This window comes from Cynocephalus volans, chromosome 1 (genome assembly GCF_027409185.1).
Source record: "Cynocephalus volans isolate mCynVol1 chromosome 1, mCynVol1.pri, whole genome shotgun sequence".
Lineage (NCBI taxonomy): Eukaryota > Metazoa > Chordata > Mammalia > Dermoptera > Cynocephalidae > Cynocephalus > Cynocephalus volans.
Window position 1 is genome coordinate 292,359,950 of NC_084460.1, and position 22,626 is coordinate 292,382,575.

Sequence of the window (22,626 nt, forward strand, 5' to 3'; positions counted from 1 at the left end):
GACATATAAACAAAAATTTAAGTATATGGTTAGCTCAGTTGGTAGAGTGTGGTGCTGACAACACCAAGGTCAAGGGTTTGCATTCCCGTACTGGCCGGCCATCAAAAAAAAGGTACGTGTGGACACTGAGGGAATCTGAACACTGACTGGATATTTGTAGGTATTAAAGAATTGTCTATTTTTTATTATGCAATTATGGCATTAACTCATATCTTTAAAGAGTCCTCATCTTTTAGAGAAGCAGACTGAAATAATCACAGATCAAATAATGACTGAAGTCTGCTTTGAAATGATTGGTATTGGAGGTAAGAATATGGATTAAAAAAAGGTGTGGCCACAAGTGGATGCTGTTGTGGCTGGGGCTTAGGTACACTGAGGTTCATTACACAATTCTACTTCGGTACATGTTTGAAATCTTCTGTAATAAAAGTCTTTTATAAAAAGAATAAGCACTAAAATATAAGTGGTTATTATCTTGGAGGAGAAAGGAGACTATTGCTTTTGTTTTCGAAGAGTCATTCATAAACCACTTGCTCTATTAAAAAATATATCCATAGGGCTGGCCCGTGGCTCACTTGGGAGAGTGTGGTGCTGATAACACCAAGGCCACGGGTTTGGATCCCTATATAGGGATGGCCAGTTAGCTCACTTGGGAGAGCATGGTGCTGACAACACCAAGTCAAGGTTAAAATCCCCTTACCAGTCATCTTTAAAAAAAAAAAAAAAAAAAAAAAAAAAAATATATATATATATATATATATATATATATAATATATCCACTGAGATTTCACTTTTTATCAGAAATGAGAAAAATTAAGCTTCTGGATATAGAGCAAATCATCCTTGACCTAAATGTGTCAACCTACATATCATTAATTCACCCTTTAAATCCTTGTCTCCTGTTTCTAAAAGTGTGAAATTATCAAAAAAAAACCTTATGCCTTTTAGAAGTCAAGATATAAAAGAAAATAAATCCTGTCCCCCACACATTTGAGAAGCGGCCACAGGTATCGTCCCATGGTTCTGTTTTCAGAGTTCTTGAGTCTACAAGTATTCCTACCTCATACGTTGTGAGAAGTTGGGCACAAGTCTTCTAATAATATAATATACAACCACGTAACAAATTGTGAACTTCAGAAGATACAGAATTAATTCAACTCTCTGCAGTGGAGCTGAACAGCTATTATACCACTTGTAAAGGTACACAACTATGCCAGTTGTTGGGGTGAGGCAATAGCTACGCTAATTGTATGGCTAGGCATTTCATAACTAAAGCCAAAACATTTCATTGTTTTAATTATACTAAGTTTCCATTGTCAGGGCTAGGGCTCATACCCTTCAAACCCATTGTACAGACTGGGTCACAAACCCCTCACATGCCAGGCTGAGTCACCAGACCCCTCACATACCAGGGCTGGTTCACAGACCCCTCACACGAAGGTCCACACTAAGTAATTGGGAAAAATCCCGGGAGCCATTGGCAGACGACACAAGCTCAGTCTTCAACAGCAGTAGCAGCTTACAGCAGCCTACAGCAGCCTCCAGGCAGCAGTAGTGGCCTCCTTGCGCCCCCCCCACGGGCATCCCAGGGGTGGGGGGTGGGGGGACACCATGCCACTTGTCCTTTACACTTAAGTCATAACCCAGGAGACCTGGGTGCACATGCGAGATTACATTAGACAATAACCAAGGAACACCTGGGTGCACATGCCTATTTACATCAAACACTTGGCAAGATTCTGAACATCTGAGGGCCCTGATGATTTTCCTTAACTTTCCCTACACGATTCCACTCGCAAAACACAAAACATATCCACTTGTACTTCAGGTGTTTTCTAAATCTTAACTACTAACAGTGCTTTAGACACTTCACCCTGTATTGATTGCTAAGACATAAAGTAAAGAGGGAACACTACATTGAAAACAAGAGCAAACTACTCAGGTGGATAAATTAAACTACATTAACAAACTGTCTTTTTCTTAGACTGAGCACTGGATCTTTTTCGTATGTATATACATTAAGTGGATACAGAGGGCAATAAGGAGCTACAAAGGGTCTTTGGCACACTAAAGTAAATAAGAACAAGTAGTTCTCAGGCTTTCTAACCTAAAACAAAATAGTCTCAGCTGAATAAAGTGATTAAATGTAAAAAATTAAAAGCCTTCTTCATATTCAAATCAAGAAGACTATAGCTACCATTCTTCTTCAAATGGTCACAAGCATAAATTGAACAAAATTCGTAAAAGATCAGTTGTATAAATCCAATTCCCTTCCTGAACTTTCCACTTTAATTCCTTTTATATCTCACTATCTTCTGTCCAGCAGTTTATTATGAAATGTTTCAAAATACAAAAAAAAGTTGAGAACTGCTCAATACCTGTAATCCCATCAACTAGCTTCTACAACTAAAAGTTCGCCACATATGCTTCACCACATATGTATCCACATCTACTCATTTGAGTAGCAGTAAAAAATCGACTCATTTATGCACCCATTTGGCCATCCATCCATCCACCTTATTTTCTGATGCATTTCAGAGTAAGCTGCAGGCATCATTAAACTTTCTATGTATCATAAAAGTGTTCAAATTTTGTTTCACATTTTCAGTTAAATTTACATACAGTGAAATGTACAAATCTTCAGTATAAAATTCAATGAGTTGTGACAAACACAATCTGTGTAGCCCATATCCTTATCAAGATATAGTCCATCGCTCACGTAAGTTTCCTTGTACTTCTGAATCAGTCCCCACACTTCTCCCAACTCTGCAACCACTGTTCTGATTTTTTTAACCACAGATTAGTTTTGCCTATTCTAGAATTTCATGTAAATTGAAGCACAGAGCATGTACTCTTTTGTGTAAGGCTTCTTTGAGCATAATATCTAGAGATTCATCCATGTGGCTGAGTCTATCAGTATTTATAACTTTTGATAAATAGTATTCCACTGTATGAATAGACTACATTTTATCTATTCTTCTGTTGATGGACACATAAACTGTTTCCAGGTTTTGGCCATTAAGTTTAAAGCTGCTACACTCTTCTACAAGTTTTTCCATAAACATGTTTTCATTTCTCTTAAGTAAACATTAAGAGCGAAATCACTAGGTCATAAGGAAGACTATAATTGACTTTTAAAGAAACCATCAGATCTTCCAAAGCAGCTGTATACTCTCTTACAGTCCTACTAACAAGTATAAAATTTCCAGTTGTTCTATATCCTCACCAAGAGTTAGTGGTGTCAGTCTGTCAAATATTAGCCATTCTGATGGGGTGTGTGTTGTTCTAATATACACATTTCTCTAATGACTAATGATGATAATTCTGTTTGAAGCTTTCCCCACTCTACTTTCCAAACCCCAAATATTCAAGAACCTAAACATATTTCAAACTTTTTAATAGTGTTTATCAACTCATGAAATAAGAGGGAAAAAAACATGGGAAACACCTTCAAGATTAAGATGACCAGAAATTTTCCTGACCCCCAACTACTAAGAGAATTGCCTTGTTGCTAAATAGCAAGAGGGACAGACAGAGACATCAGGGGAGAGAGAAGAGAGAGGAAAAGAAAGCCTAAACCTGACAATTTGTATATGCCTGGCCAAGATTTGTAGCTGTATTTTGAATGAGCTGAATAATCCAAGAAACTTCAAGCTAAAGAATTTCTATCTTACTAGTGTTGCTTATTATCTAGTATGCTTAAGAATCCTATGGTCATGTTAAAATTCAACTCTGGTTAAAATACAAGGATAAAACCTGAGGTGCTGTGTTTCTAACAAGTTCCCATGCCAGTCTGAGGGCTAAACTTTGGGTCACAAGGTCTTAGTGCACCCGAATATTTGACAGAAGCAAAGTAAACCTTCTCTGGAGAAAGGCACCTTTATTCCAAGCCCCAAGGAAACTCTACAAATAATCTAAGGACAATAAACACACCACACACAAGGCACTATGAACAAGAACTTACAAAAACAAACAGAAAGAGAGTAACACAGATTTCAAATATTAGAATTAGCAGATTTTTAAAAAAGCTCACTATGTTTAAAGGTAGAAAGAACAAATCTGAAAAGGCTAAGAGAAACAAAATTAAAACACTACTAAAAGTGACATAGATTAGATTTTTTTTAAAAAAACAGATCTTCTAATATGACATAAAATAAAAACAAAGCTCAGTAGACAGGTATGACAGCATATTGGACAAAGAAAAAAGATAGCAAAGTGGTAGGGTAAAAGATATTACACAAAATACAACACACAAAGGACAAAAGATTAAAAATACAGAAGATATGCAGAGGGTAAAATGAGAAGATCAAACATGTATAATGAGAACTTCAAAAGTAGAAGAATGAAGACATTTTTCTAGAACTGGTGAAAGATACCAAATAGGATAAATAAAAAGACATATACACCTAGACACGTCAGAATACAAATACAAAATAACAAAAACAAACAAAAAATTAAAGCATGGGGGGATGGGGTGGGTCATTATTTTATGAGAGTAACAGCTGATTTCTCAAACAGTAACAATGGAAGCCTGAAGACAGTAGAATTATATTTTCTTCACCACTAAAGATAAATGTCAACAAAGAATTCCACACCAAGTGAAATTATCTTTTATGAATGAAGGTTTTGTCAGATTAAACTGATAGCTTTTCCACCAGCAAAAGAAGTGACCCCAGGTAGTTGCAAGAAAAAATAAAGATGACAAACACAGTTAAAAATAAGAGAACATTATAAATCATCCAGTTAAGGTTTTAAAAAATGGAAGTAAAATGACAATATCTCAAAGTCAAGAGAAGTTTGGTAAACTGCATTACTATTCTAAGGTCTTCGTATTTTCCTAAATAAGTACTGTTTTAGTTTCTAAGACAGGCACCCAAAGACTAGAATCATACCTCTATTAAAAATAATAAATTCAAAGGAAAGCAACAAATTAGAAAACAAAATGGTAAACCTCCATCTCTAGTTAAGATTAACAGACTGGACTTTTAAAATACTGTGAAATATAAGAGATCTACAAAACAAAGATGCAGATAAAAAGTAGGAGGATGGAAAATATGACTATCAAAAAAGAGAGGCTTTACAACTTTTTTCTTTTTTAAAGCCCAGAGGAATTTTAAGGCCGTAAAAATTACTCTGTATGATACTATAATGGTGGATACATGTCATTAGAAATTTGTCCAACCCCACAGAATGTACAAGAGTAAACCCTAGTATTAACTATATGGACTCTGGGCGACAATATGTCAATGTAGGTTCATGAATTATAACAAGTGTACCAAACAGGTGGGGTATGTTGATAATGGGGGAGGCTGTGCATGTGCAGGGGCAGGAAGAATATGGGAAATCTCTGTATCTTCAGCTCAATTTTGCTGTGAACCTAAAAGTGTTCTAAACAACAGAGTCTTTTTCTTTTTTTTAAAGGCATTACTAGAAATAAAAAGGGTATCTTCATACTGATAAAAGGTTCGTTTCAAGAAGACAGCAATTCTTAATTTATATATACTTAATTTATATACAAGTCCTCAAATATTAAGGAAAGTTGAAAAATACACAAGAGCAGAGTGGATTTTAAAGTACTTTCTCAGTAACTAATAAAACAGGACAACCAAAAAATAATGATACAGATAATTGTCTATTCAAATTTTACAAAATCTTCTTGCCTTAAATTTCTCGATGTTTTTGCATATTACAACTCTGAAGAGCTCCATGGCATTTTGCAAACTTAGACATTTCATTAGATGCTACTCTAAGTGGGTACTAATATTAGACAATCATGTTTCATCTGCCTTTCTCTACCACTGCATTCCCACAGGTTCTCATGGGAGCTGCCACATACTACATGACAACCCCACCCCAGCTCCCATATAACCACAACACTCAGCACAAATTAACTAGGGTTCAGGACTCAACAACACTCTGAGTACCTAGATTATAAAGTGGAAAGTTTAGCATTATAATGGCTACATTTAATAGAGTCACATTAGGAAGGCAGATAAACAAAGCAGACATACAGACAGTAGAGACAACAGGTAAGAGTATCTAAGTTATAGGTTTCAAATGATTGTTCCTAAGGCCCAGCTCCTGACTTCACCCTTAAGGATTTCATTAGGCACACATGGATAGTCAATCTCAAGTAATAGCTCTAGGTAACACAGTTTCCATTAATTTCTTTTAAGTCCTACCTTACTTCTTATGCCTCCACATTGAGATGGATGCTCCTGTAAACCTGACTCATTCATAGAGTCAGTATTTCTCCCAATAACAAGACTAGTAAGCCACAATATACAAAGTAACAACAGTGTATAAAGACTCCTGATACGTCTCTCTTTAACCCTAACAATGCCAGAATTATAGCAAGAATAAGCATTACTCATATTTAACAGAGGAAAAACTCAAAGGAAACTCATCCATACTCAAGCATCTAAGCTTAAAATTAGATTAGAATTCCAGTTTCCTGACTCTCAAGCCAATTTTCTTTTACAGTGACCTTTAAAAGGATAAATTCATATCCATCAAACCCAGTTTATAACTTTCCATTTGTACTGTTATACTCATAAATTTTCTAAAAAATCAACACCTTAAAGTGACAAAAAATACAGTATCATGAAAATAAGATACTTCTCTAAAAACTGTTCCAAACAGCATTGTTGAATACACTAAAATCAACACCAAGAAATAAAATGTTAGTATCTTCTTTTCCCATTCTTTATTGAAATAAGAGAAAAATATCAAGAAACCAATAAAGCAAGTAAAAGAGGACTGAATGAAATCATATCCACCAAATTTCTACACTCAATAATTTCTCACCCAGAAGGAATAGAAAAATTGTCCTAACAAACTGGAGGGAGAAGTAGAAACAGAAGGTACGGCCACACCCCCAAAATGTAAAAACAGGACAGTTAAATTGGATGGGGGTGATCACAAAGATCAACAAAAATGAACTCAAATGAACTAGAAGTGATAGATGCAGAGATATCAGCTAGCTCTAGACCTCTTTTAAAGACAATTCAAAATGAGATGGGTAGACAGTGGCGATGTTAGAATCTTTGGTAGGATGCATGCAAGGTTTAAAAGAATTCTGGGAGGCTGATACCAATGGAAGACCAAACTAGTTATTTGTAAACAAATAACTAGAATAAAAGGTGACATCCTACTACTATAAGTACTATTACAGAAGAGCAGCCCAAGTCCTGGAGGAAGCAATAAACCTTCCAGGAGTGGAAATATAAAAATTCTTTTGGATAAAAAGGTACCTACCCAGGAGAGAAGGGAGTGGCCTGGAACGGAAGGCAAAGGGGCGCTGAAAGGCCTATGGGCATGAATGAATGAACAGGAAATAGCTGGGGATAAGTCTGAGAGGAAAGCCTTTTTGAAAACACCTTGACAACAGAAAGATAACTCAAATATATAATTCACACCTAAACTCTTCCAAACAAACTGCATACCAAATATAACTAATAGGTCTTTTAAAACAAAATATTCCACATAAGCCTCTAAATAACAAAGTGGATGGAAGTTCTTAATGGTTAATCATTAATTTTTACCTCTTAGTTGGATTTCTACAACCTTGAAATATCAAAAAAGAACTGGTAAATAGTTCCCTGACAAGTAGAGCCACCACTGAGTTTGGTTCTGAGGTAAACTTGGCATCTTCCAAGAACGGTTTCCTCTCCATCCTTCTTGAAGAGACACTGTCACAGCTACAAATAAGCATTTCCGTAGTTAACAGGATGCTTAAATCCAAATAACAATTTAAGTAAAAACAGAAAGTTGAAATTACCAAAAGGGATAAAATTTTTCCTAGGAGAAATCCAAACGACAGTTTCCTCTTATAGTCCCATACCACACAATGGTAAGATTTCTTTTTTAATTAGTAAGATTCTAAGATGATAGCACTTCACAACAGAACTGTCATTTCTATCTAATACTTAACCTAAAACAGAATCCAGTGAGTACAGGGTTTCTTTTGGAACGACAAAAATGTTCTAAAATTAGATAGTGGTGATCTGGTTGCACACCTCTGTGAACATATTAAAAACTCTGTATGTTTTAAAACGGGTGAATTGTATGGCATGTGAATTATATATGTCAATAAAGCTGTTTTTAAAAATTCTACTTTGCTCTGAAAATGTTTCCTGGCTTGAAAACTATTGCATAAGAAGGAAAACCTTGGCCCAGGCCCGTGGCGCACTCGGGAGAGTGCGGTGCTGGGAGCGCGGCGACGCTCCCGCCGCGGGTTCGGATCCTATATAGGAATGGCCGGTGCATTCACTGGCTGAGCGCTGGTCACAAAACAGACAAAACAAACAAAAAAAATAAAGAAGGAAAACCTTAAATCTGTTGCTTTTATACCTTCAACTACGCCAACAAACCAAGTGTGATATGCCACACCCTTCCCCCAACTACTGGGAGGTGCTATAAACCAACTGACATTTTAAAGACAAATAATCAGTCTTTTAAGAATGAAAAAACTCCTAGAGCAGGGTGAAATTTGTTAATGCAGTTACTAAACCTCACTGATAATCTGATTTCCACACTACACCACATCTTCCTCTTCTCTATTCTGATAAAGTAATGAAACCTCTTCACATTACTTACAGTGGTTAGAAAGTAAAATAGCTTTTTGTTTCCCACACTGTCACTAAATATAAAAGAGAGAACAAGAAGTATTTAAAGGAACATTCTACTGTTATACTCCACAATAACTAATGTTGGAAGTACTTAAACATTCTTTTTCTGAGACAAACAATTAAAATCAACATGGATAATATCACTTATCCAAAAGTAGTTTCAAAAGAAGTTCTAGGACTCACTCACAAAACCCCGCGATCCAGAAGTACTAGTTTACCTTTTAACAAAACCTTAAAAACTAAAGACTCCAGGGCTAGCCAGTTAGTTCGGATGGTCAGAGCAAGGTGCTGATAACACCAAGGCCCAGGGTTTAATCCCTGTTCCGGCCAGCTGCCAAAAAAAGAACAAAAACAAAAACACTAAAGACTCAAACCAAATCTGAGGGGTAGATATTCTAGACAGACAATGTGGACCAGAAAAAATGTATATAATCACAGATGTTTGCAGTCCAACTGTGCAAGAGGCACTGATGTGTCTTATAAGCCAGAAATATTGCTTTAAGAAAACTTTTAAGTGAAATGTGGTTAACCACCAAGTTAAATAAAAAATCCAATTAATGATAGCAACCAATTCTGTCAGCATTTTCATCAATCAGGTTTACTGCAATTTTAAGTCAACCCACTTTAAAAAGGAAAGAAAGAATGCCTGATGAAAGAAAAGTAGATTGCCTTAAAGATGGGGGGCGGTGGGGGTTAACTCCAGGGAGATTCAGATTAATATCCTTAGACTACAGTTCTTTACTGAAGGTATTTCTTTTTATTCCTCCTATACAAATTAAGAAAAAATCTCTGCTCCTGCTTTACAACCTATTTGAGATATCCCCACACTTTTAAAAAACCCAAGAGGGGAAACCACATGAACACAGCCATCTTATACACATCCACTAAGGAAAAGACACCTCATTTGTATAGCACTTTGAGACAGTAATTTTTACATAAATTTTCCCACTTAAGCCTTCATAACAATTACAGTTGTTTTGGGGTGGTTGGGAGGAGTACGGGGATACCAAGGCCTAGCCTTAGCTAGTAGGTGAAGTGCCAGGTCTTAACAGTTATTTATTATATAAATATTTGATTACCCTACTTCACAGGCTTTAGGCACTGGGAAAAAGTGCCAAAAAACAAGACAGTCTTTTCCCTCGAGGAATGTACATTCTACTAGAGGTAGAAGACAAACAGCAAATAATATCAGAAAGTACTGTAAGGAAAAATTAAGCAGTCAGTAGAGAATAAAGGAGGGAGAGACTACAGGCAGGACAACATAGAAGACAGTGTTCCCTACCCAAATTCCATCTACCCCACCTTTCTTCCCTGCTGAAAGAATCCTGCCTTACACAGGGCACAAATCCCTTCACCTCCAAGGAAGTAGGCGATTCCCCAAGCCCTCAGAGATGAGTCACAATTGGGCTAAAGCCAGTATTTCTTCAAACTGAAAGATTAGAGTCTTGAAATCAATTTGGACCATTAGTTGGCAACCAGTATTTTAAGCACCTGCACTGAAAGAAATAATTTCACTAACCTCTAATTGAAATTCAACATCTCTTTCTAGTATGAACAGGCAACAAACCACAGCATTATTGGCAGTACTTTTAACTTTGCACCAAGAGAAATCACAGATATTATCATATCACATTACAATTGTTGCAGATACTCAAAATATCATTTACATCCATGACTACTTTGAACAGCTGCTAAACCACGTTATTGAAAGTGCTAATAAATAAACAGATTACTATACTGCAACAAAGTTTAGGAGCTAGATTTCAACATTTTGATGTATTTGGTGTTTTGAGTCTTATGCATTTATTTTGTGAGTTTAAAAATACTACTTTGAGGCATCCACAAGCTTCAGACTGCTAAAGGGCCATGCTACAAAAAAGGTAAGAACCCCCAGACTTAAAAGGTCCTACCCAGAACTTTCAAATGAAATGTGAAATATTTTCTAATAGAAAATAGCAGCATGCACAGTAATTAAGCACTGCTTGTGAAATTAATTTGTTACATAGCTATATGTACTGATGATGCACGGTAGGGCATTTCTCATCATTGACTGCATATCAAGAGAATTTTAAAGCCAGTGGTCTAAACCTGTGTACAAAATAACATCATTTTTTTTTCCTTTTGACAGAGATATGACCCAGTTCTCGCCAATAAGATGATTCAGAGGTATGCTAGGTATCCTCTAGGAATACTTTTGCTTTCTGGCTTTAAAAAAATCACATCTTTTCCTCCTTCCTGCCTCAACTGTGGTGGGCACAATGACTTCAAGCCACGACAACGATTTGGTGACCATGAAAACCACTTGCTAAGAATGGCAGAGCAGAAACACACACAGAGCCTGGTCCTCAAAGAAACCACTGTGCAGCTGAACATGTGTGAGGAAAAATAAACCCCAATCTGTTTAAGGCCCTGTTAGTCAAGTTTTCTATTACTTGCAGGTAAAAATGTTCCTAGATAAAGGATTATGGATAGGGTGACCAAGAAAGGCCTCTTTCAGCAGTAACATCTGAGCTAAAATCTTATGCATGAGGAGACAGCCATATAAGATCTAGAAGGCATTCCAGGCAGCAAGAAGAGCAAGTAGAAGGCAAGAAAAGTAGGAGATGATGTCAGAGAGGCGGCCAGGCAGGACCTTGCAAGCCATACAAGAAGCCTTCTGACTCTTACCATTGGACTGCCATAAGCACACATACACATTTCTCACATAAATACAAGAACATTTTCCCAAGTCACTACATACGATAAGGGAGGAAGGCTTCGTTTAAAAACTTCACAGATTTAGGTACAAAGCTGTTCCTATAAGAACTATTAGTAACAGTTTTTTTTTGTTGTTTGTTTTGTCTTTTTAAATCGAACAAAGGGAAAAGGATTAAATAAATTATGGTTAAATCAAGTAAATATAAAGCAAACATTAATAAAGAATAATGAAATAAGAAAATGTTCATCATGTAATAGTATGGGAAAACAAACAAAGGCTAGAATACATATAAAAATGTTTATTATAGTGGTTGTATCAGGTGGTGAGATTATGAATGGTTCTTAATTTTCTTTATCTTTTTCTTTACTCAAATTTTAACTATTGCTCTTATTAAATAAAAGTTATAGGAAGCCCTTGGTTTGGACTGAGCTCCTACACTGGGCCCAACATACCAAACAAAAATGGAGTCATTCATGCTAAAGTTCCACACCACCAAACCAAAAACACTAAGTTGTTTATCTGACCTTCTGAGACGTCAGGAGAGTGAGAGAGATAGCCAAATCCCCAAACAGGATAGTTATAGCTGGCATAAGGAAGTCCCCTCTGTTTTAACCTTTACAAGGAAAGTAACCTGGACATGGCCAATCTGCTTTTTGTTCTGTTTCTACTTTCCTCAGCCCTCTTCCATCTATAAAACCAACCTCCACAACTCAATTTATTGGGACACTCATTCTGTATTATGGAAGAGTTGTTGCTCAATTCTAGAACTACGAATTAAAGCCAATTAAGATCTTTAAGCTAAATTTGTTGTAATTTTGTCTTTTACACTCTACACTTTATATAATCAGAAAAAAATGCCTCACAGACTACGAGTTTTTAAAAGTTACTCACTAGGGCCGGCCCGTGGCTCACTCGGGAGAGTGTGGTGCTGATAACATCAAGGCCACGGTTCGGAGCCTATACAGGGATGGCCGGTTTGCTCAATGGCTGAGCGTGGTGCTGACAACACCAAGTCAAGGGTTAAGATCCCCTTACCGGTCATCTTTAAAAAAAAAAAAAAAAAAGTTACTCACTAAATGCTATGTGGCACCCTGGATGGGCTCCTGGAAAGACATTATGTAAAAACTAAGGAAATTCAAATAGAGTATAGGTAATAATAATGTGTCAATATTAGTCAATTAGTTATATCAAATATACCATACTAATATAAGACATTAACAAGGGAAACCAGGTGAGGAGAAGTAAACGGGAACTCTATCTTTGCAACTTTTCTGTAAATCTAAAACTATTCTAAAATAAAAAAATTATTAAAAAAATTTAAGTCCTCTCATCTAAGACTATTCAAAGCAGGCCAGCACAGACAGTAGGAGTCATTACTAAGCAATAGCAGGCAAAAGGAAAGAGTCGTTTAGAAAAAGAGAAGATACACAAGCATGTTGAAAGAGTTAAGGACAAAAGGTTATACACAATAATGTATGCCTGGCACACGATAGGCCCTCACGTGCAGAATTTTTAAAAAGCCTTATTGATCCCCTCAACTAACAAGAAAAGTGCTGAGAACAACTAATATAGTTTTTAAAACACCTTTGAACTATCAAAACTATCACTCTCTTAAAGCCACATAATGCAAGCCTTCATTCTGAACTTACTTAAAATACACAATTCTATAAGTAGTTTTGCAATTCAATGCACATTAAAAGCTGGGGGAGTAGGGTGTGGCACACAGGGCCTAAACATATTCAATCCCACAAACTAGTAAGGGGAGAGAAGGCACACTCACTGTAGGAAGCAAGGAAGTTCCATAAAAAGCAGGCCACTTATGAGCATCCAATCTCCTGTGAGACCTTAAGGCTCAGCATAATAAACTAATATTCACTCAGTATAATAAACTAATGTTCACTAATGATGTTCACTAATGAGTCAGGAACAAAAATGCATTACAATGCATTCAGAACACTCTGAAAAGTCAACAAGCATATAATGACCGCTAAAGAACCACATGAAAAAAATGCATTCATCTTTTTCCAACAGGTTTTACCACATCTATTCCTTTAAAAAATTTTTTTTTCACTGATTAAAAAAGGCTTTAAAAGAGAAAAATTTATCCACAAACAATAAAAAACTTGACCTTGAAACTGAATAAAGGAAAATATGGGATGTTCCTTATACTATTTTTGCAACATTTTTATAAGTCTTGAGACTCAGGTTGCGAAATGAAGACATCAAAACACTTAAGCCACATCACAGTAACACTGGCCTTACTTATTTGAAATTATAAGTAGTCAAATAGACTAATTAGCAGTGATAAAACACTTGATCCTGGACAAAATTTAGAAACTGCCCCCCCCCCCCCCCCCCCCCCCCGCAAAACTTTTGGAAGTGCTTAATGTCATTAATCCAGGTGAGGGTTATTTTTCCTTTCAATCTTTAAATTTCATTTTAATTGTCCATTAAATTTACTCAACACCCAAATTATAACATCTTAAAAATAATAACTTCACACTGTCCATTGTAATTTTATACATTTATATCAACTGTGAAAATAAGGCATCTTTTAAAATAATTAGAATAAAAGCTACTATTAAACTCCTTCTAGGATCCAATATCATAATCAGAAAATTTACAGTATAGCAAATACTATCTGGTAACTGTGAGCCAGGCACTGTGCTAAGGACTTCATTTTCACATTAAAAAACTCAAAAGAATCTTGAGAAGTATGTATTTTATAAAATTTACATATTAGTCAACTTGCCCAAAGTCAAACAGCCAGGAAACTAGAATCTAAAATCTTGCTGCAGAGTCCATTAATACCCTCAACGATCTCCTTTCAACCCTAAAACTCTACCATTCAAATAATACCAAGATGATATCAGAAAAATCCATCTTCTCAAATCTGTCTTTTCAGATGCAAAGAAAATAAAAACGTTTTCTCTCAAAAAGAATGTTATTAAAATAACTAACAAAGTCAAGCACTTATTCTGTACCAGACATTGCTCGAAAAGTTTTATACACATTAACTAATTTAACAATCCTAGAATATAGGTACTATTATTCCCATTTTACAGGGGAAACTAAAGCCAAAAAAAGTGACTTACCTAAGGTTACACAGCTATTAGTGTTGGAGCCAGGATTTAAACTGAATCTGTTTTTGTTCTTAACCACTATACTGAACTCCTTGATTATTTACATATTATCCCCGCCTCAAGGGACTCAGCTAACCTACATAAAATACCAACAGCCAGGCACTGAGTCCAGGAGAGGTTTCAATGGAGATTAGTTGTGGCTGTTGCTATTACTATTATTGTTCATGAAGCCTTTTCCTTATTATTCTTATCCATTAATCTCCCACATCACTGGACTGACATAGATCATTATTAAACTATATTATACATATTTCATAGTAAAAGACACATCAGGAAGGTTACAAGGAATCTAATTTAGAATTCAATGTGGGCAAGTATATACATGGATACAAGGCAGATAATACAAGTATTTTGAGAAATATCTTGGTAATATTTTTACCATATTAACTATTCCAAACAGCTGGTCAACTAATGAGGCTTCTGATTTATGTCTCAGAATACAGTTTAAGAGTTTTTATGGTTAATTTTGTCCCCAAGTTTAACACCCTCCCCACGAGACTATAAGCTCAAGAGCAAGAATCACATATTATCCTTGTAATCCCAAATCTTGGCCTATGGCTTGAAATAAGAAATGTTAAAAAAAAAAAAAAAATACTTATAATAATACATACCATTTGCTTATTATTCATATACATTAATTCTATCTCCATTGCTAGACTAACTTCACAGAGAGCAGAGGTGGCTTAAATGACTGCTTTTCTAGGTTTGAGAGTATTGCTAAATCCAATTCAAGCAACACCTTTAAAAGATAAATACAGTACTTGCTGAAACCAAGATAATCTCTTGCCTTGTACCACAATTCAAATACTAGCCTTTAAAATAGAAATAATTCCAGAATTTTTTAGAACTGTTGTTTTACTAAGTCCTTGACTTTACATTCCTTAAAATAACTATAGATTAAACCATTCCTAACTTCACAAATCTAAGAAACATGGTAAACTTCCCAAATCCTTTACTGTGATATTAAAAATTTAAATAAACTCAGAGGCCATAATGAAAAAGTTTTAAGTTTCTCAAAATATAGTAATCTTTCACAATTGTGCGATTATGAATCATCTTATTTTTCTTTTTTAGTAACAAGGAACAAAGCATTAACATACATGAATAAATAGAAGTAAAACACATAAGTATTAGGCCCATCCTACAGAAGAGAAAGAAAATTCCACTATTCCAACAAACATAAATTGACCAATCCCTTAGCTGATTCAAGAAATAAATTGAGTATCAATTAAAACAGTTGCCACAATGATACCAAATGATGGTCTATTTATTATCTCTTTAGTAATTCCTTTCAGTAGTCTTAAATTTGTGTAATGAGAAAATACCCGGGAAAAAAAAAACGGCATGGCCTAATATAGAAGCAGCTGAAAAGTAATACTAGATAGCTAGAGAGGCAGAAGCAGATTATTTTACAGTGCCCCACCAAAGGCTGAAATTCCCCAAGTCTTACCTCACAGCCTCAACTGGAAAGGCAAAATTTTTCAAATGGCAAGGTGAAGAGTGGAGGAAATAAAGGAGATGAACTCTAGAATTAACAGTCTAGTTTTCTGATAAAATTATTTTGAGACCAAAATGAGAAATAATTAGCAAGCAAGTCTGATCACAAAATTAAGACTCTCCTCAAAAATCAGCCTAATTTTTGCTATCTTCTGGGGGAAGGGTACAAATGCATTTGGACCAGGAATGGAGGGGTGATCAGGGTCAAATTCCCTCTTGAAACTAAGTGCTCTCCCTAGGAGGGTAGAAGAAAAGGAAATATATGCTTCATATAAGAAAAACATATGAACCTGCATGGCTGTTTTGCAGAAAAACAGACATTCATGCCTGTTGTATCAGTAAAATATACAGACTTCACTATGTTTTTATTCTGAAGTCCACAAAACCCTACAAATGTTGGACAATACAGCCAAACTACACAAACAGGTATAATTTTGAGTCATAAACTTCCACTAACAGCTAGCATCTCTGTTATTTCCACATAAAGAAGAATCAAATTAATTCAAACCACAATCAGGTAAGTCTACAAGAATATGCTAGAAACAAATGCTGCTAACAAAGAGGGCCAGCCCATGGCTCACTTGGGAGAGTGCAGTGCTGATAACACCAAGGCCATGGGTTTGGATCCCTATATAGGAATGGCCGGTTAGCTCACTTGGAGAGTGTGGTACTGACAACACCAAGTCAAGGGTTAAGATCCCCTTACCCGTCATCTTTTAAAAAAAAAAAAAGCCGCTAAAGAAAGCTAAATAATATGGACACCAGGATCCTGAATAAAATATTCTTTATCTTTAGTTTCCCTTCAGCCACCACGTAATCTCATTTCCCATTTTTAAAATCCTGTTGCACATACTTTGTAAAAGTAAAGGGGTAACAAACGGTCTACTATGACATCAACCAGAGCACTAGGGCAATATATTTTATTAAAATATTTAATCTGACTAAACTAGGTAATATTAATTTGCACTTTCTTAAAGTATGTAAATATTTCAACTACAATTCACTTTTGTTTTAAACAACATTTCTTCACTGCATTAAATAAGAAGTTTCTCCTCTACAAGACTGACTAATTACTGAGTGAGAACTTACAAAAAATCTCAAACAGTACTCTAAATTTTTTTTTTTAATCTCTGAATAAACGATAGTTGAATATGCTAAGACAAAATGATTGCCAGCTTCTCCACTAAAGGAAGACTTCACTGACTAAACAGAGGACTAGTGGGAGTCATTCAGACAATAAACCACTGCTTATTTAACCAAAACATTTTAAACGACCAAGCAGGGAAACTGACAAGAAATAAGTTTTACTTTTATTACTTCTCTCCCAAAACTCACCACAAAAACCCTTATATGTAGCCTTAGAAAGGGAAGCAAATTCATTAAAAAATAAATGAGATCTAAAAGCACTTTTATTTTCCTTTTCAGTTCATTTATAAACTAAATATTTTTCATGTTGTCTATTCAATGATCAACAATTCAATACAGTCTGTTAAATCTAATTTCTTAAATGGGAACATTTAAGAACATCAATAACCTCAGCTCAAATTTCCTGTTATTTCATAAATAGGGACCCTCTCTACTCCCAGAGGGCCTGTTAGATCTTTGCCACAATTCCCCCCTTAAGCTCCCTATTCTTCTATACCTACCCCAAATAATTAGGACCAGTTGACGTCCCTCCTCTCTCCATAAAGTTTTCCTCAGTAACTTCAACGCAGGACTAAATCTCTCCCTAAACTCTCAAATACTCATTGTATAAAACTCAATTTTGTACTAAATAACAAATACGCACAATGTTAGATGTTGTGTTCTATTGTCATGAGTTTGAACTCACCTACAACACAATATAGTACATTTCAAGATAAGGGATCTCATTTTTATAAATCTCTTAATTCTCCTCAGCACTCTCCAAAGGGCAGATCTTGTATGGAATCAGAAATGCACTCACATTCGCTTCCGATAAAATATTTGTATAATGAAGGTGCTTCCAACAATTTATTTAGTAAAGCCAAAATTGTGCATTTAGAATATTTACAGAATACTTCTTCATGCTAAATACTATACTCTTATATACAATTTTAAACAAGTTATGATCACGTAAGTTATCAAGTAAGGTACGAACTTTGCAGTCCCTTTTGTGTTAATCTCAATACTGTCCCAGTGCATAGTAAGCACTTGATAAATATGTATTGATAAGTAAAACATCATCTACTAAATAAATATAATCCCCAAATGCTGAATTTGGGGTAACCAAGTTATTAAAATATTCTAATGCCTTAACAATTCCTCAAGTAGCTAATTTTAATAAGCCTGATTCTGAAAAATTTATATACTATTCTCAGAATCCTACCTGAAAGTACCAACCTCTGAAAAATAGAAACAAGCAAGCAAGCTGACAGTAAAGTATGGCAGGTGATGCTAATATTATTTCACAATATAGTTTCTCAATGTGTCACACCAAAATGAACTTTACCACTGACACCTACCATGTATTATGTTGGGAGCCTTGGCCAGGCACTGTGGGGACAGAAAAATGAGACCTCTAACCTCAGAGAAGCCAAAGATCTAGTTAAAAAGTTAAGATGTAGGAGGTCACCAGCCAGCCCCAGTTGGTTAGAGAGCCACCTTGTAACATCAGGCTCAACGGTTTCCATCCCTACCAGCCACCAAAGAAAAAAAACAAAAAAACAAAAAAACTGAGAAGTTATGATATAAACAACTAATTATATAAGATGGAATGTGAAAACCAGAACCAAAATAAAATGTTATAGAAGGGGAATAGGGAGAAGAGAATGAAGAATAAAAATCTCACAAGAGCCACTAGAAGAAAGTTAAGTGTGTAAACGTAGCTGTAAGAGATACAGGATGGGGGAGGGGTATCATATCAAGTAGAAAGCCAGGGCAAGAATGCTGAAAAGCACCTGGGTGTGGAGGAACAAGCAGTTCAAACTGACCGCAGCCAAGAGTGCAAAACGAGCAGGATTACAAAACCCTAGTGCCAGACAAGGTAACATTTTCATATATTTGCTATTTACAAGGCAACTACAAGCACTTGATTTTGAGAATTAAAAAAAAAGAGGTGAAGGGCCTCCATATGATTGATCTCCATGAACCTACTCTCTAAGGACACAAAGCAGCTTAAATTGCAACTCAGTGCATTTCAGATAGACTGCTAAAACTCACTCTGGGTTTCCAGAGCATCACACATTTATCAGTGTAAGGACTTTGAACTGGGTTAATCTGACTTTAAGAAGACACCACAAGACACCCCTATTTATTCATAGTGCTGCCCGTAGGTGGAATGGAGGCTTGTTGATGACACTTCAGCTTTTAAGTAGCCTTCAAAATCTGTGTATGGACAATACCATATTTACAGAAGTAAGTGCATACTTTCTAAAAAGAAACAGACAAAAAAAAAACTAATGATGCATATTATAAATTGGCTAGAAACCCTAATCATTTATCAATGTACCAAAAAATACTTAGGTGGTCAATGTAGCTTTTAAATGATCAACAATTATATACAAACAATAGATAATTAAAGAATAATATGAGATGACTTGCCCTAATTCTTTAGTATGTAGGATTTAAAGTAACTTGTATTCTCTAAAATATATGAGTACTTCAAAAAGTTCTGGAAAGATTCCTATCTTTTATATCTATTTAAAAGTATCCTTGTATACCAACTGATTAAAAACTCCCAAAGTCATTTTAGCATTAACAATGGCACAAAATGTGTATCAGAAAAAAAAGAATGTCACTTAAAACAAATAAAATATGGGCTGAGCCCGTGGCGCACTCGGTAGCGCGCTGCGCTAGCAGCCCGGCGACGCTCCCGCCGCCGCGGGTTCGGATCCTATATAAGAATGACCGGTGCACTCCCTGGCTGAGCGCCGGTCACGGAAAAAAAAAAAAAAACAAATAAAATAGAACACTAAACCACCACAAAATATTTTCACTTACAGTATCTTATGTCTCACAAGACATACTTCTTCAACAAATATTTAAAGAAATTCTATTATGGGCCAGGCACTGTGCTAGATATTAGGGATAAAAAAGGGGTCTACTGACTTCAAGGAATTCATAATCAACTAAGAAATACTATTGTATACGTGAATATTTTCAAGTAGGATACCTATGTATATAATAAAGGTATGTTCCACATAGAAGAAGAGTGTTAACAAATGAGGCAATAGCCAATGCTAGAGTGAACGAGTGGAGGAAGGGCTGAGTGTTCCAATTCACCTGTATAAACTAATCTCCTACATACAGTGTCATATAAACAACAATGGATTCTAGGTTGGGTGGTAATAACCGCATTTTTCAGATGGGCACTTGAAAACTCACAAAGGTTAAGTTATTTGCCCAAAGTCACAAAGATAGAAAGGGCATAGCCCCGACTGGAACCCAAGTCTTTTTACTTCAAATCAGATACACACTTGAGCAGTGCTATTCACATACAGAACAGCAGGCAGCTTTTTCAATCTAAATCACTGGAATGACTTTTTAAATCAAGCATAAACACAAAACTGACTGTTACCAAGAGCTTCTGCACACTCAAGACAAAGTAGACAAGACTAAATAATGGACAAGTTCTTTATTCTTCTGGCCAATGAAGTTTAATGAAACCACAAGAAACATAATCAAAATCTAAAAGGCCTCAAAGAAAAACTACTGAACAGACTTATCTGTCTAGGAGACAAGCACTTTTTGCAAATAATCTGAAACTATCAATAGGTTAGGATATTACATTTAATTAAAGAACTACATTTTCTAAAATCCAGGACATTAGCCAAATTAAGTTTTACTTAAATAAAAATCAAGAGACTGGTCAAGTATCAGTATACTTACCTATTTACTGCAAATGATAGATAGCAAGCACCCACTACGTAGAGTAACCTAACAAACAGGTAGAGAACATAAAGAACTACTGCTAAGCCTTCAAGAAATCTGTAACACAGCTGCTGAAATGACAGAGGCACTAAAGGAAAAACACACAAATGTAAAGCTTACAATACATGTGAAGAACTACTAGCAATAAGATTACACAACAGTACACAAACTATATCTATTGTGAAATATCCACTAGTTTCTTACTCTTCCTTTTTATCGGCCTGGACTCCCTTCAGGCTTGGTCCTATTAACTGCAGCTTGGCCTACAGAAAAAGAGACATAGAATAATCCACTGGCTTAATACTGAAAAGTGGAGGTGAAAAATTTACATTCCATCCAGGCACTCTGATGGCATACTAGTTAGGGGAGACGTGAAGAGGCCATGATCACTGAACCAAACCACAGGAAGCATTCTGAACAATTTGTTGGGGCCTAGAACACTTCCAAGTAGAAGACTAGTTGCACAGTCAGCAAAACCAGGCTAACATTACTGGTTTTGAACAGGAAGGAAAACAAGGATTATTTTTCAATCAGGTTTATGAGTACACCTTCATGCATACCAAATGATATGAAATAATCCTTGCCCTCAGGAAGCCTACAATCCAGTCGGGGAAACAAAAGCAACACATGCCAACAATTGCAGCACTACAGTCCAGAAATGAAGCATATACAGATAACCAAGAAATATGGGGCAGAAGTTTGTTTGAGGAAATGATCTGAAGGGGTAAGTTGAAGTTGTTTTTTACATTCTCTGCCTGCTACATTACTCTGCACATCGTGGGTGCTTACTTGATTTAAATGAGCGAAAAGTGCACATCAGGGTGGCAGTAGCAAGGAACAACTTGACTGAAGATGAAAAGAAACAAGTAGGTCGCTTGCTTTGACTTGAGTCCATCAAAGTACCTCAGCAAACAAAAATAAAAGGGCAATTGGTATCACATTTGCTCAGAAAAGATCCCCACCCATCCGCTTAAAAGAAAAATAAAATAAAAGCTCCCTGGATTCTATAAAGAAAACTCAGAGACCAAGATTACAATTTTCCTTAACTATAATTTCTAACATTATAAAGTCAATTTCATAAGTGCCACAAACCAAAATATTTACTAATTCTGTCAATAATAAAAATGCAAAGAAACTTGTCCAAAGTTTCTCTAAACAGGATTAACAAATATATTCAGTAGGATCTATGGTGAAAACGTATCTGGCATGCTGATGCAAAAAAAATTAATTTAACAGATAAAAACTGGGCCCAAGTTCCACGACCAATTAAGCAGCAACTTCAAATTAAAAACTGCTATAACTTATCTTCGACCTACCTTACATCAATTACCCCCTCCCCCAACAACCAACACCACTAGTGAGAATCTGCATCTTTTTTTTAATGACCTCAAAATAGCTAATATAGTTTTCTAAAACTAACAATACATCTTATGCTTATTGGGCATTTTGTTGTCTTTCACATCAACTGGGTCTCACAACCACCCAATGAGTTAAGATAGGGATTACTCATCAACTCATCATCATTTTACAGATAAAAGGGAGACCAAATAGGTTAAGTGACAAGCTCAAAGTCACAGAGATAATAACTGGCAGTGTGTGAATTTCCAAGCCAATGATGTATCTTCTTTGCTAGGATGATGTCCTTAAACATAAAATCTTATCTAGATTACATAAATACAACAATCTTAAAAGAATGAAAGAATAAACATACATTACTCCATTAACTTTACTAAGTGATTCTACCCTGGCCTACCTAGTAACCCATTCA

General features: G+C 35.7%; 1 protein-coding gene across 13 annotated transcripts in view; it reads right to left on the minus strand.

Moving 5' to 3' along the window:
• Positions 1 to 22,626, minus strand: part of TRIP12 (thyroid hormone receptor interactor 12) — a 138,591-nt gene that overhangs the window by 113,312 nt on the left and 2,653 nt on the right. For 2 of the 13 annotated variants that reach the window (XM_063075294.1, XM_063075304.1), the window contains exons 2-3: positions 21,648 to 21,761; positions 21,063 to 21,121 (exon numbers count right to left, since the gene is read on the minus strand). The exons of the other annotated variants lie outside the window; for them this stretch is intronic. The gene's annotated coding sequence lies outside the window, so the exon portion shown is untranslated. The remainder of the gene's footprint in view (positions 1 to 21,062; positions 21,122 to 21,647; positions 21,762 to 22,626) is intronic. 13 annotated transcript variants of the gene reach the window in all.